The 12,550-nt window shown below is 39.9% G+C and overlaps 1 long non-coding RNA gene across 1 annotated transcript in view; it reads right to left on the bottom strand.

The window, feature by feature from the left end:
- LOC133276369 (uncharacterized) overlaps window positions 1-9,808 on the bottom strand; it is a 40,321-nt gene extending 30,513 nt beyond the window's left edge. The window contains exons 1-2 of the long non-coding RNA XR_009745850.1: window positions 9,433-9,808; window positions 2,684-2,835 (exon numbers count right to left, since the gene is read on the bottom strand). This is a non-coding gene — a long non-coding RNA (uncharacterized LOC133276369). The remainder of the gene's footprint in view (window positions 1-2,683; window positions 2,836-9,432) is intronic.
- Window positions 9,809-12,550: the final 2,742 nt, after the last annotated feature.

Raw genomic sequence — 12,550 nt, forward strand, 5'->3', positions numbered from 1 at the left:
TGATTATTGTTTGTCTTAAGGAAACATGCAATTACTTTTTTGTAAAGGCAAAACTACTTTGCGTGCCAGTGTCACCTACCCTATTGGCCAGTGTCACCTACCCTATCGCCAAATTCCAGAGATCTCATTACCTTATCATTTTTTGGTCATGATGGATACCAGAAGAGCATTGGGTGTTCTCTTGCAGAGCAATTACTTGGACTAGTTCCATTATTCTATTTCCTTTTATGCCCCAATTCCCTAATCCCCTCATTTATAATGTCCCCACAACCTGCGTTTCCTTTATCAAGGGAGGAAGAAACAAATCCCCACACACTTACTTCAGATTTGAGTTTTTTTCCAGAGCAGAACTCTTCTCTGCTTTTTTGAGGGCTGTTCCATCAGCTTGTCTCCTATTTTCTTCTTATATGGGAAGGCATTAATTATCTTTAGTTTTGACCTTAAATATCATATGTGGATGGATATCCTTCCTTGAAACAGGGGAATTTTTTGTGTTTAATCCAAACTGATAATTAGGAAGACAGAGAAATTCTCTGTTTCAGAACCCTCCTTAAACGTTCCGTCATACATTCAACTTTTTATCTTCAGCTAAACATAAAATGACCAAAAATGATATTGCTAGCTTGGTTTTTTTCATATGTATCAGTTTGTCTAAGCCTAGCCCAGACAACTCATTGATGTTTTGCTTGTAAGGGTAGAAATATTTCTCTCACCTTCCTCCCAAGAATTATGGTTTCTGGAGCTCAAGACAAATACAAACATAGGATTGTGAAATCCCACAGGGGAGTAATATGACTGCAACAAATGTCATGAAGGAAGATGAACAGCCAAAACCAAATTGATGAACAGGGCCATTTCTACAGGCACTTTCAGCTTGGTCTCAGGAAGGGATGCTACCATTCTGTTTCGTCAGGAAAACTTCTGGAAGTCATAGTAGGCCTTCACCTAGAGCCTCAACTGGATGCAATGTGCAGAATCATTAACTTAAATGAAACTACACCAGCTTATGAAACTGGAAGAAGCAGTCCATTATATTCTCTCAAATAGTAGCTTAATAGCATCGGAGTGCCTTTCAAGTAATTCCCAAATAAGTGGAGAAAGGACAGGAGTTACCAAAGCCACGACATCTGATCTATTTCATTAATTGATCTTTTGGTTTGTCTGTTTTCTATTGTTTCAGTTTGATTTGGGTTTTATTTTCACGTGGTAGAGTCTCAGCAGAACCAGTTAGGGGATTAGAGGATTAGTGTTATATTGCTATATTCAGGGCCCTTTAATTGTGCGTTCAACAAGAGATTAAGAATGGAAGGGCAGAATGACCAGCAACTGCAATCAAGGCATGCTACAAAAAGGTGCTGTAAATTTCTATTTTCCTTTTCATCTGAAGAGATGGCCCATTGTCCAAGCATGGCAGCAGCAAAGGGATGTAATCATTCATTTGGCTCTAAGCTCAAATGTTCATGCTGGGCTTACTGCACTCCTGTTATATTTATATGTTGAAATTTGGCATATGGCTAGGAAATTAATTTTAGAAGTACCCCATTCCCCCAGGTAACCTACAGCTCCAGTGAAGCACACTAAAAACATATCAGAGTTGCAAAGTTCCCTCAGCAGAAGATCCATGAAGCCCAGTCTCTACAGCTGCCTTCAACTGATGTGTAAGTTCTCTGTGATTATTAAGTGTCACAGAGTTTTCTCTCACTGATACCAGAAGGCAGAATTTCAGCTAGCACGGTTGGAGCTCAGAAAGCAAAGGCCAGACTCAGTCTGCAGTAAGTCAGAGTAGTTGCTGTCATCAAAATGAATGTGGCCTTAGATATTCAAAGAAAGTATTAGATGAAGAGCTGGAGAGAATCGTATGCTCAGTATGCGTGGTCCCCATGATATAGTATGCATATTTCTTTCAGGTACTCTTACGCACAAGCTGTGGATGCTCAGTTTTTGGCTGCATAACTACTTGGAAATGTCCCACACTGTTTGATAAGACCCAGATGGTAACCAGATGGCTACATGTGACTCTTTGGAAGTGCTGCTGCAGACGGGGACTAAAACCGAAGTAAGTCTACAAACACTTCCCTCTCTTTTCTGTAACTTTTATTAATAGGGAGTGGAGATTACTATACTATATCCCCTCTATTAAATAATGGTAGATGTTTTTTTGGGGGGTTGCAGATAATTTTCCCATTTCAGGAAACCAAAACCACTCTGACCCAGAGTCTAAGCATTTTCCAATTATGACTTCTTTACTTACTTGATATATCTTACATTGTCAAATTTGGGACAATTTTAAATTTGAAATTGCCATAAAATACATAAATATTACACTATCTTCAGGAATATAGTGAACTTTGCTCCACCTACTCCCTTTCTAAAAGCTCTCCCTTTGACCAACTTTGCAGCTATCTATTTCTTATAAGGAAAGGCACACTCATGTGCACTAACCACCTAACAGATGACATGCAGACAAATAACATACAGACAAACACATCTTTTGAAAATCATGGCTCTTGAGAGAATTTCTGTATAAAAGCTTATTCCAGTTACAAAGGTGCAAACAGAACTAATGCTCTTGCCATTCGTTAGTAACATCTCTTCCCAAAACAGAATTCCGAAACAGTTGTAACATTTCTTCTACAGTACTTTTCCAGACACTATATTGTTTACGGTAAGAGAGAGAACTTACAGGATGGTGATGATTCACTCCACCAGCTTATTTTCCAGCTACATTCAAAGACAAGGTAATGATTCAACTGCTTCTTCCAGTCACGTATCAGGAACTCGTAGAATTTCAGCCAATTTTTTCATTCCTGAAAAACATTGGCCTCACATAATCTTCTGTAAGTCATAAGCATAACAGAAAAGACTCTTATTGTACAGAAAGGCTAAAAGATGATTTAGCATAGCATAGCCTGTAATACCAGACGTCTTTCTCCCTCTCTCACACACTGTTTTAGTTTGCAGTCAAAAAAAAATGCTATTGTGGTGATGATTTAGAGATACAAAAGGGGCCTGTAAGCATTGTTAGCCTAATATTGCTACAATGCCATGAAAATTTAACATATCCCAATTTCTAATTGTGTGGATTGTGTTTTTGCAGGAATTTCTTTTGGGAAGTTCATAAGAATTTATTTGGCTCCAGATGAATTGTGTTGTCTCACACTATTAATATTTCCTAATGTTGGTCAGTGATTTACTGTAAAGTTTCTGTTTTACCTTAGCCTAGATCCTATTATGTAGTCATCACTTCTGTATGACAAAACAAAATAAAATACCTTCATAATGATACCTGACACAAACATTTCAACATATCTGAGTTTAATGGTACCAAAACTTCTTGGCATCAAACTCTATATACTCCATGAGTCATAAATTAAATAATTTTCAGCTCTGTAAGCAAAGGATAGGTTATGCTGGTTTGCAGTTAAACACATTAGATATTTATTAGGGACATAAACCAATCACATAATGCATCTGCATTGACAGGAAGGTGTACATGTTTGTATGCAGGAAGGAGATACAATACAAAGAGGCAAAAGGATAAGGAAGACATCTGTGGTATGGAATAGATTTAAATGCAGGGAAGTGTTGCCACTCAGAATAAAATCTAAGATGTTCTTTTTAAATATCACATTTTGTCATTTTGATGGGAGAAGCCCATCTCATTTAATTCATTGCAGCTTAAAATTTCGCTAGTAGTTCACCAGGATCTAGTTATATGTTAATATTTTTCTGATTTGGTGTTTGGAAACTCTACATTTTGTTAATGAAATTCTGTCAAAAGGTTCATTACTTAATAATTATTTTTAATAATTTATGTTTTAATGATTTTTGCCCCTTCTTCAATATTTGCTCTCTGGGTGTTTCTCTTTACTGACCGTTCATAATTTTAATTTTGATGTGGTTTAAACAGTTCAGTCTGATTAAGAATGCAATAAAAGCAAGAATCGGAAGATCCTGCTTAGCTCTGGGAAGTCCCTTCCGAAGCTTTTGTTTTCTGTTTCCATACTGCCATCTTGAGTATAAGTCTTAAAACTACAGTTATTACACATCAGAATCACGGCTTTGCTTTCTTCTATTTACCTTGCATTTTGCATGCTTGAAAGTGAGTTTCAGTTACTGCCAAATTAAAACAGCTGCACTTTATTCACAGGGATGTAAATAAGTAAAGGTGAACCAGGTTGTCCGTGATGGCTGTTCAAATACTACCACAACATCTTGTTGAACGAACATAAACTTGCACCAGGCAGTAAGAAAGATGTTTATTTGCCTTGTCATATACACTGCTTAGAAGAAATACTTAATTTTTCAGCAAAACCCAGGAAATATCTGACTTAAGAATTATTTTTTGTCTTTTCCAACTTGAAGACAGTTTTGTAGGTCCCTGAATTCCAGGAATATGATGAGAGGGTACTACTTTGTAAGCTCTGAATATTTATGTCCCCTTATTTTTATATTCTCACATTTTACATAAGAGTCTGTTCTGTTCTTATTCTGTCACTGTCTTCCTGTGACAGAATTAGGGATCAACTTCACAGGCCCTACATTTTCAAAGCTGGCTAGTGATTTAGAGACTGACATGACCGGATTCTCTGAAAGTTTTCAGCCACTTGCTCTCCCATCAGGTTACTTTAAGGGCAGTCACAGGCTACTGGTGGAGGATAAGATGCTGTGGCTTAATGAATCACTGGTGATCAGCTGAACCTTGCTGCTCATATGGGGCCAGCTGAAGTGGTTGATCTTGTGCTTGTAAGGACTCCTTCAGGATAGCATGATAGTGGACAGTTAATTAATAGATGTATGTAAGGATAGAGCCTTACAGTTATTACTTATCAAAGCCTGATCTGATAATATATCACCTGATATACATGAGTTAAGATCTTCCAAAACTGCCAGCTAGAAAATGTGAATAGAATACTCTGTGTGCCTACACTGTTTTATCAAAGCTTCCTGCCATTAAAGAAACAATTTTAATGAACAGATAGTTTCTTGCAGAAAAAACCCTGAACCCCAACATAGCCCTTCAAAAACAGAAAAAGAAATCCAAATATTTGATATTCATACAAAAGGAATCACATTGAATATTTGTTTAGTTATGGATAAGAGCAATTTAGCTGTATTAAGAGCAGGAAATGTTTGTGTACAAGGAAAAGCCATCTTTTAAGATAAAAAAGATTAAAAGATTTCATCTGGCAAGCTCCCCATTTTTTCAAACAAATATAATGTCAGCTTTTACAGAATGATTGTACTTTGTGGTCTTTCTGACTTCGTAATAGGAGAGGAGCAGATATAATTTCTTAGTCTTTCTTCTTTGCTTAAGTGACGCATGGGATGAGCACGTGAAACTCATTATATTCCTGCCCGTCTATTTTACTCATCTTTGTGCTTAAGACAGGCACAAAATTGTGATTAGACTTTACACATATTATGAGGCAATACCCTTGGCTGAGTGGGTAGGAGAAGCAGGTGGGTTGTCTCATTATGGTATATTATATGGGCGTGTTTGTCCCTCTGTACTCAGCGCTGGTGAGGCTGCACCTTGAATACTGTGTTCACTTTTGGACCCTCCTCTGTAAGAAGGACACTGAGGTGCTGGAGTGTGTCCAGACAAGAGCAGTGGCGCTGGTGAAGGGTGTGAAGAACTAGTCGTGCAAGGAGCAGCTGAGGGACCTGGGGTTGTTTAGCCTGGAGAAAAGGAGGCTCAGGGGGACGTTATTGCTCTCTACAACTGCCTGATAGGAGATTGTTGCGATGTGAGTAATGATATCTTCTCCCAAGTAACAAGTGATAGGACAAGAGGAAATGGCCTCAAGGTGCACAAGCAGAGCTTTGGATTGGGTATTAGAAAATGTTTCTTTACTGACAGGGTTTTCAAGCATTGGAACAGGCTGCCCAGGGAAGTGGTGGAGTCACCAATCCTGGAGGTATTTCAAGGACATGTAGATGTGATGCTTAGGGCCATGGTTTAGAGGTGAACTTGGCAGTGCGGGGTTAATGGTTGGACTCAATGATCTTAAAGGTCTCTTCCAACCTAAACAATTCTATGATTCTATGAACTGAATTCTGAATGAATTATTAAACATTCAGAACTTCTCATAATGAGTTCATACTTGCAGAGATTATAACCCTCATTCCCTTCTTTTCTGTCTTTTGTTTACTGCAGTCTTCAGCTGCCACTGGCAGTTACTGTTACATCTGGGATCTGTGTCTACCTTTTTTACATTTAGATTGTAAGTTTTGGGGACAGAAATCATCTTTTTGGTGTGTCTTTATATAGTGCCTAACACAAAGCAGGTCATGTGCCTCTGCTATATGCTTAAGTATATCACCACTCTTGCACAACTGAGAAAAAAAAAAATTCTCAATTCACCTAAACCAAAGAAAAAAATCGTTCAAATATTAAAATAATTACATCAAGAATATTATATGAATGGTTCTCACAGTCTCACACAGACTCCATGTTGAAACTCCAGCAGTGATATGTTAAAAAACACTGATAATGCCTTGTTACAGGTACCTGCTTGGAGAAAAACAAAGCCATGAGAGTCCAAAGAACAATATAAAGATGTTTAAAAACTGAACCTGAAGGAATTGGTATAGTTTACTCTAAGAAAGAAAAATCTAACAGAGTACATATGATAATAATCCACTGTGCAAAACAGCTTTAAGTAGAGAAGATGACAGGAAGAGTAAAAAATTAATTTTTCTTGTGCTGAAGTTGGTGCAACTGTTTAATTGGAATGATAAAGCACTGGAGCTTAAGAATGCTGTGAATTCTCTACTGGAGTGACTCAGATAAACTATCTGAATAGCTGGTACATATTTGACCCTCCTCAGTTCAGCATCTGGCTAAAAGAATCCCTTCTAATCCTTTCCCTTGTATAATTCTGTGATGTCTAGGTGAGGACATACTGAACTCCCAGGAAATTTTAGACCAATTGATCTACTATTCAGAAATTTAAATTTGCACAAAATGGAAGTTGTCCATGTATAAATGTATTGGATTTGCATGGCAGGTTTTGGTAGTGGGGGTGCTACAGAGGTGGCTTCTGTGAAAAGATGCTGGAAGCTTCCCTTCTGTCTGACAGAGCCAATGCCAACTGGCTCCAAGAGGGACCCACCACTGTCCAAGGCCAAGCCCACCAGCAATAGTGGTAGCACCTCTGGGATAACCTATTTAAAAAGGGGAAAACACTGTTGTGCAACAGCAACTGCATCTGGAGAGAGAAGTGCGAATTATGTGAGAGCACCAGCCCTGCAGATACCAGTGAAGAAGGAGGGGAGGAGGTGCTTTAGGTACCAGAGCAGAGATTCCCCTGCAGCCTGTGGTGCAGATCATGGTGAGGCAGGCTTGTGCCCCTGTAGACCATGGAGGTCTATGGTGGAGCAGATATAGACCTGCAGCCCATGGAGGACCCCATGCCAGAGCAGAGGGATGCCTGAAGAAGGCTGTGACCCAATGGGAAGCCCATGCTGGAGCAGGGTCGTGGCAGTAGCTATGGGCCCGCGAAGAGAGGTGAGCCCATGCTGGAGCAGGTTTGATGGCAGGACTTGTGACCCTGTGGGGGACTCACAGTGGAGCAATCTGTACCCGAGGGACTGCATCCCACGCTGGAGCAGTTTGGGAAGAACTGTAGCTCATGGGAAGGACTCATGTTGGAGTTCAGTGGAGGACTGAATCCTGTGGGAGGGACTCCACACTGGAGCAGAGGAAGAGTGTGAGGAGTTCTCTCCTGAGAATGAAGAAGCAGCAAAGACAACATGTGATGAACTGGCTGCAGCTCCCATTTCCCCTTCCCACGGGAGTGGAGGGGGTAGAGAAATTAGGAGTAAAGTTAAGCCCAGGAAGAAGAGAAGGGTGGGGTAGGTGTTTAAAGATTTGGTTTTATTTCTTATTATCCTACTCTGATTTGATCTGTAATAATTAAATTGATTTTCCTCAAGTCGAGTCTGTTTTACCCATGACAGTAATGGGTGAATGATCTCTCCCTGCCCTTACCTTGATCCATAAGGCTTTCATTTTATTTTCTCTCCCCTGTCCAGCTGAGGAGAGAAGTGACAGAGCAGCTTTGGTGAACCCACCACAGTAAGGAACCTTAGAGGGAATGGTGGAGAATGCAACTCAAGAAGCTTAGAGACGTACATTTAAATAATCTCTATATCTGTTTTCAGCATGTGTTACAGATTCAAACCAGGACATTAAGGCCAAATTAGTGAAACACCAGGAGGAGCAGGCAATCTACACTGAAAATGGTGGCAACTTTCCCATCTGCTGAAAACTGTTAAGTAACAGATTCCAGCTAACTTCCAAGAAAACATCTAGGCTATGCAGAACCATGTCAAGTCCTAGATTCCTACTGGCATATATGGATTTTTAATTGGCCTAACAAAACTGCTGCATAGATCCTTTTATGGTATTCTACCCTATGGAAAGACAGAAGCTAGGAAGTTTTGGAAAGGGGAGTCATATTAATATGTATTCCTATGCATGCTATCAGGAATTTATTTAGCATGGATCTGAAATATTCTGAATTACTTGCTCAGTGCTATACATTTCAAAGAGAAAAAAAGCACTGTCACAGGGAAAGAGGTAAAAAGGAAACTGGAGCTACCAAAAAATCACAGCACTAAGCAGCAGCAACAGTGTATTCAAAGCCTGTTCAAATACAAAAAGCAAGAGGATAATTCTGGGTGGGCCACCAGTGGATAGGCTTCTATAGGAAAAACTTTGATAAATTTTGTAGCCGTATTTCTCTGCAGGAAATCACAGAAGGGTCAGTAGTGAAACTGCGGGTTGCCACGTCTTGAGACCGCATTATCTCCCTTTCATTCATTTACACGTTCTTTAATTTTCAGTGTGGCAATTTGATATAAATAATGGGGAAATGAGAAAAAACGATAATTTAAGAAAGCACCTGTCTGATTAGAATATGTGCAAATCAATAGAAAGTTTTCTGTGAAGCTGGTTTAATCACAAGTAGTTTTACTCTTCAAATATTCTGAGAAATAAGCTCACTGGCATGTTTGTTGAAAGAGCAACGGTTAAGGAGTATGCCATAAAAGACAAGACGTTAAACACCAACACTCTTTTACAATGAAGTCCCATCTGGAGCTGAAGAGACATTTGATTTTTGTATCTTTGGAAAACTCGGCAGCATTATTCCCATTTTGAAAGGGCAGCAGGGTTTGGCACACTGCTGTATTGTGGTGCAGAGACCACTTGATGGTGGTGTTGTGCAGCGCCCCTGCAGGAGCCGCACCAGCTCACATTCCTTGCAGCCAGGACAAACGGCGTGAATGCAACGAGTTCCACGACTCCAGCTCACAGCTAGCGTGGCCCACTAACTAATACATTGATCAACCCGTACGCTACAGACCCCCTTGGAAGCAGAAATCACTTAGGCTCAGTTTGAATTCATTTAAACAAATCCATACCTAGCATGAGTAAAGTACCTTTACAATATCTTCACTCATCCTGTGACTGATCTCTTTTCAGGTTGCCAAAGGTTTATATTCTTCCCTTAGCCTAACTTATCTCTTCCTCTGGTTTATATTCATTTAAGTGTTGGACAGGTCATAGCTGGGATACAGAGACCAACCTGCCAGAATAAGAAGTCATTGCAGTCTTAGCACTTACTTCCAAGCGGGATAAATCAGCCAAGCCTAAACATGCTATTGCAACTAAGGCGCCTAAGGTAATGTGAGTTATCTAGTTTAAAATGAGCTTGGCTTGCCCTTTACCCTGGGGCACTGACATACCCTCAGCCTGTTGTGCCCCCTGTGACAAGATCACTTCTGTTTTTCACAGTGGGTTGATAGCTGTAACGCTGGCTGGATTGTTTTAAGGTGGCCCTGAACATGCTGTGCCCAGACTGTTGTTGTGAATAGGAGATGTAACTCATGCAATCCCAGGCAGATGGACATGGCTTCAAATTAGGACAGCTGCTCAGGGCCTAAGTGTTTCAGGTGTGCTGGTCTCAGTTCCTGTGAGCAAAATCTCACAGGAAATTGCTCTATCCCTGTGTTTACTGTGCCAGCTGACAAGATCCATCACCTTTCTGTGTCACCCCCACCCTCCCATGATTTTGATGAAAGAGGTGAGGAAAGATTTAAAGCAGAACACACAACCAGCCAGCTCTGGTACTTTGGACAATGTACCAGAGCTGGCTGGTTGTGTGTTGTGTTGCCAGCCCAGTCTGCACATGCACAGAGTACCACACAGGTGACTGTATGTTTATGGATGCACTGTTTTCCACTAAAGAGATCTCCATCTCCTCTATGGCAAAAGTTCATTTGAAGGCCCCTTTCTAACTTCATGGATACTTCTGGAATAAATTATATAATCACAGAATAGTTAGGGTTGGAAAGGACCTTAAGGTCATGTAGTTTCAACCTCCTGCCATGGGCAGGAACACCTCAAACTAGACCATATCACCCAAAACCTGGCCTTGAACACTGCCAAGGATGGAGCATTTAGCACTTCTTTGGGCAACCTGTTCCAGTGCCTCACCACCCTTACAGTAAAAGAACTTCTTCCTTATATCCAATCTAAACTTCCCCTGTTTAAGTTTTAACTCATTATCCCTTGTCCTATTGCTACAGTCCTTGATGAAGAATCCCTCTCCAATATCCTTGTAGGCCCCCTTCAGATACCGGAAAGCTGATATGAGGTCTCCACACAGCCTTCTCTTCTCCAGGCTGAACAGCCCCAACTAAATTAAGCTCCAAAACATGTTATAATCAAAGCAAACCTGAGAAATAGTTTGGGCTATTTGGTCAGAAAGTCTGTGATTTACTAAAATGGATGCCTTGTTGGAGGGAGCATTTAAATTGCATTAAACATTTTCCCATACCAAAAACTGTGGTTGTGAAGTAGAGCTAGCACCAGATTTGTTTCCAGGTCAGATTTTTAACCTCTTTCTGCCCCAGCCAAACACAAAGTTTATTCGCCCCGTCGGTTTTCATCGACAGTTGCTTCAGTCGCATGTGTTGTATAGTAGGTCTGTATTGCAAAACACAACTCTTGCAAATGGTACGGTTTACACTTTCAGTCTTAAACTGTAGTCAGTTAAATTTTCACACATGGTCAAAAGAAGCCACCACTATGGAAATAAATTCTGAGCAGCAACACCCTGTATAGCTGCCAGGGCCTTTGCTGCTATAAACACAAATAAACTTCCATAGTAGGCCCTTTAATTTACTGGAGTCCAATATCTAATTCTAGCAGCAGCCATTAGGAGATATTTCAATGCACCGAGAAGCCCTTAGTCTGCGTGAGTTACTGCAGAGAAAGAAAGTAAACTTCCATCCCAAATTCTTTTAGAGACTTTTCCTCAGAGAATGCTTTATTGTCCACAAGGCAGTCAGGGAACCACACAATCAAAGTAAAAACCACAGAGCAACCAGGACAGGCAGAAAGGAAACACACCCTTTCAAACCCCTCTTCCCCTTTCCTTTATTATCTGCCCACAGACTGGTAGGACACACCAGCTGGAGCCCATTAACCTTCTGCTAATTGAATACTGTTATCCATTGTGCTGCCCAGAGAAGAAGTTTCTTTTTAATTTTTAAGTTTTTTTAAAGTCATAAGGTTTCTCAGCTTTTCTATTATTGCATTATTTGATTTTGATTGAAATTACTTCTGAAGCTAATGAGCATAAAATGCTCGTTTACCCCCATTTACTTTCTTTCTCTTCACATCACTAAACTCTTTTTTCAGGCTTGACTTGTTCCCACCTGACCCCCTCTCTACCTTTCCTTTGAACCCCTCCCTTACCAGGGCTTTAGCATGAAGACAGAAAATAAGTCATTAATGAAACCCCACAGATCAGTTATGTAAGTGCTGGGTTTTACAGCTGCTGGTAAGGAAATGGGTATGTGTTCTACAAAGATTTATATTTGTACAGGAATATTTCCAACGTGAACCACATCACAGATTCTGCCAATTTCTGGAAAAAAAAAACAAACAAACCAAAGCAACAGTTTTTCTTTAATATAACACAGCCATCTATAGAATCTTTACTTATTGCATACTTCAAAATAAGAAATTTGGATTTAAAAAAATACCCCCCCGAATAAAATGTAAAGCATACCTAATTTATTAGTATAATTTCTATTCATTACCTAGCTATATAAATTTACCTAAATTCAGTATCTAAGTGCAGAGGCAGGAGTGCTTCTGTCCTTACACCATAAATAGACTGAAATTATTCTTATGAAAATAAACTTGCAAACGTCTGAATATTATCTAGTAAATACAATAAATGTAGCTTAATATCATAATAATCAAATGCACAAACACAGTCATCAAGATTATGTAATAAGTAAAAGCTTTCTTTCATGTTTTATGTTTTTCATGCCGTTGCCCTGGCTTAGCCTCTACTTGTGCTCCTCAGCGGATTACTCCCGCTCTCCTTTGCTTTCCGCTATATTGGATTTTTCTCCCTTGCCCCCATCTCAGGCAAAAAAGCAACCTCAGAAAAATAGGATGTTTTGCCCCAGGTTAAAGCTGCAGCTCTCATCTGCAGAAACAGAAATCCCTGCAAATTACACT

The sequence above is a fragment of the Pezoporus flaviventris genome, unplaced genomic scaffold (assembly GCF_033815535.1).
Source record: "Pezoporus flaviventris isolate CSIRO_AGI_PZ_B2104156 unplaced genomic scaffold, CSIRO_AGI_Pfla_v1 ptg000045l, whole genome shotgun sequence".
Taxonomy (NCBI): Eukaryota; Metazoa; Chordata; class Aves; order Psittaciformes; family Psittacidae; genus Pezoporus; species Pezoporus flaviventris.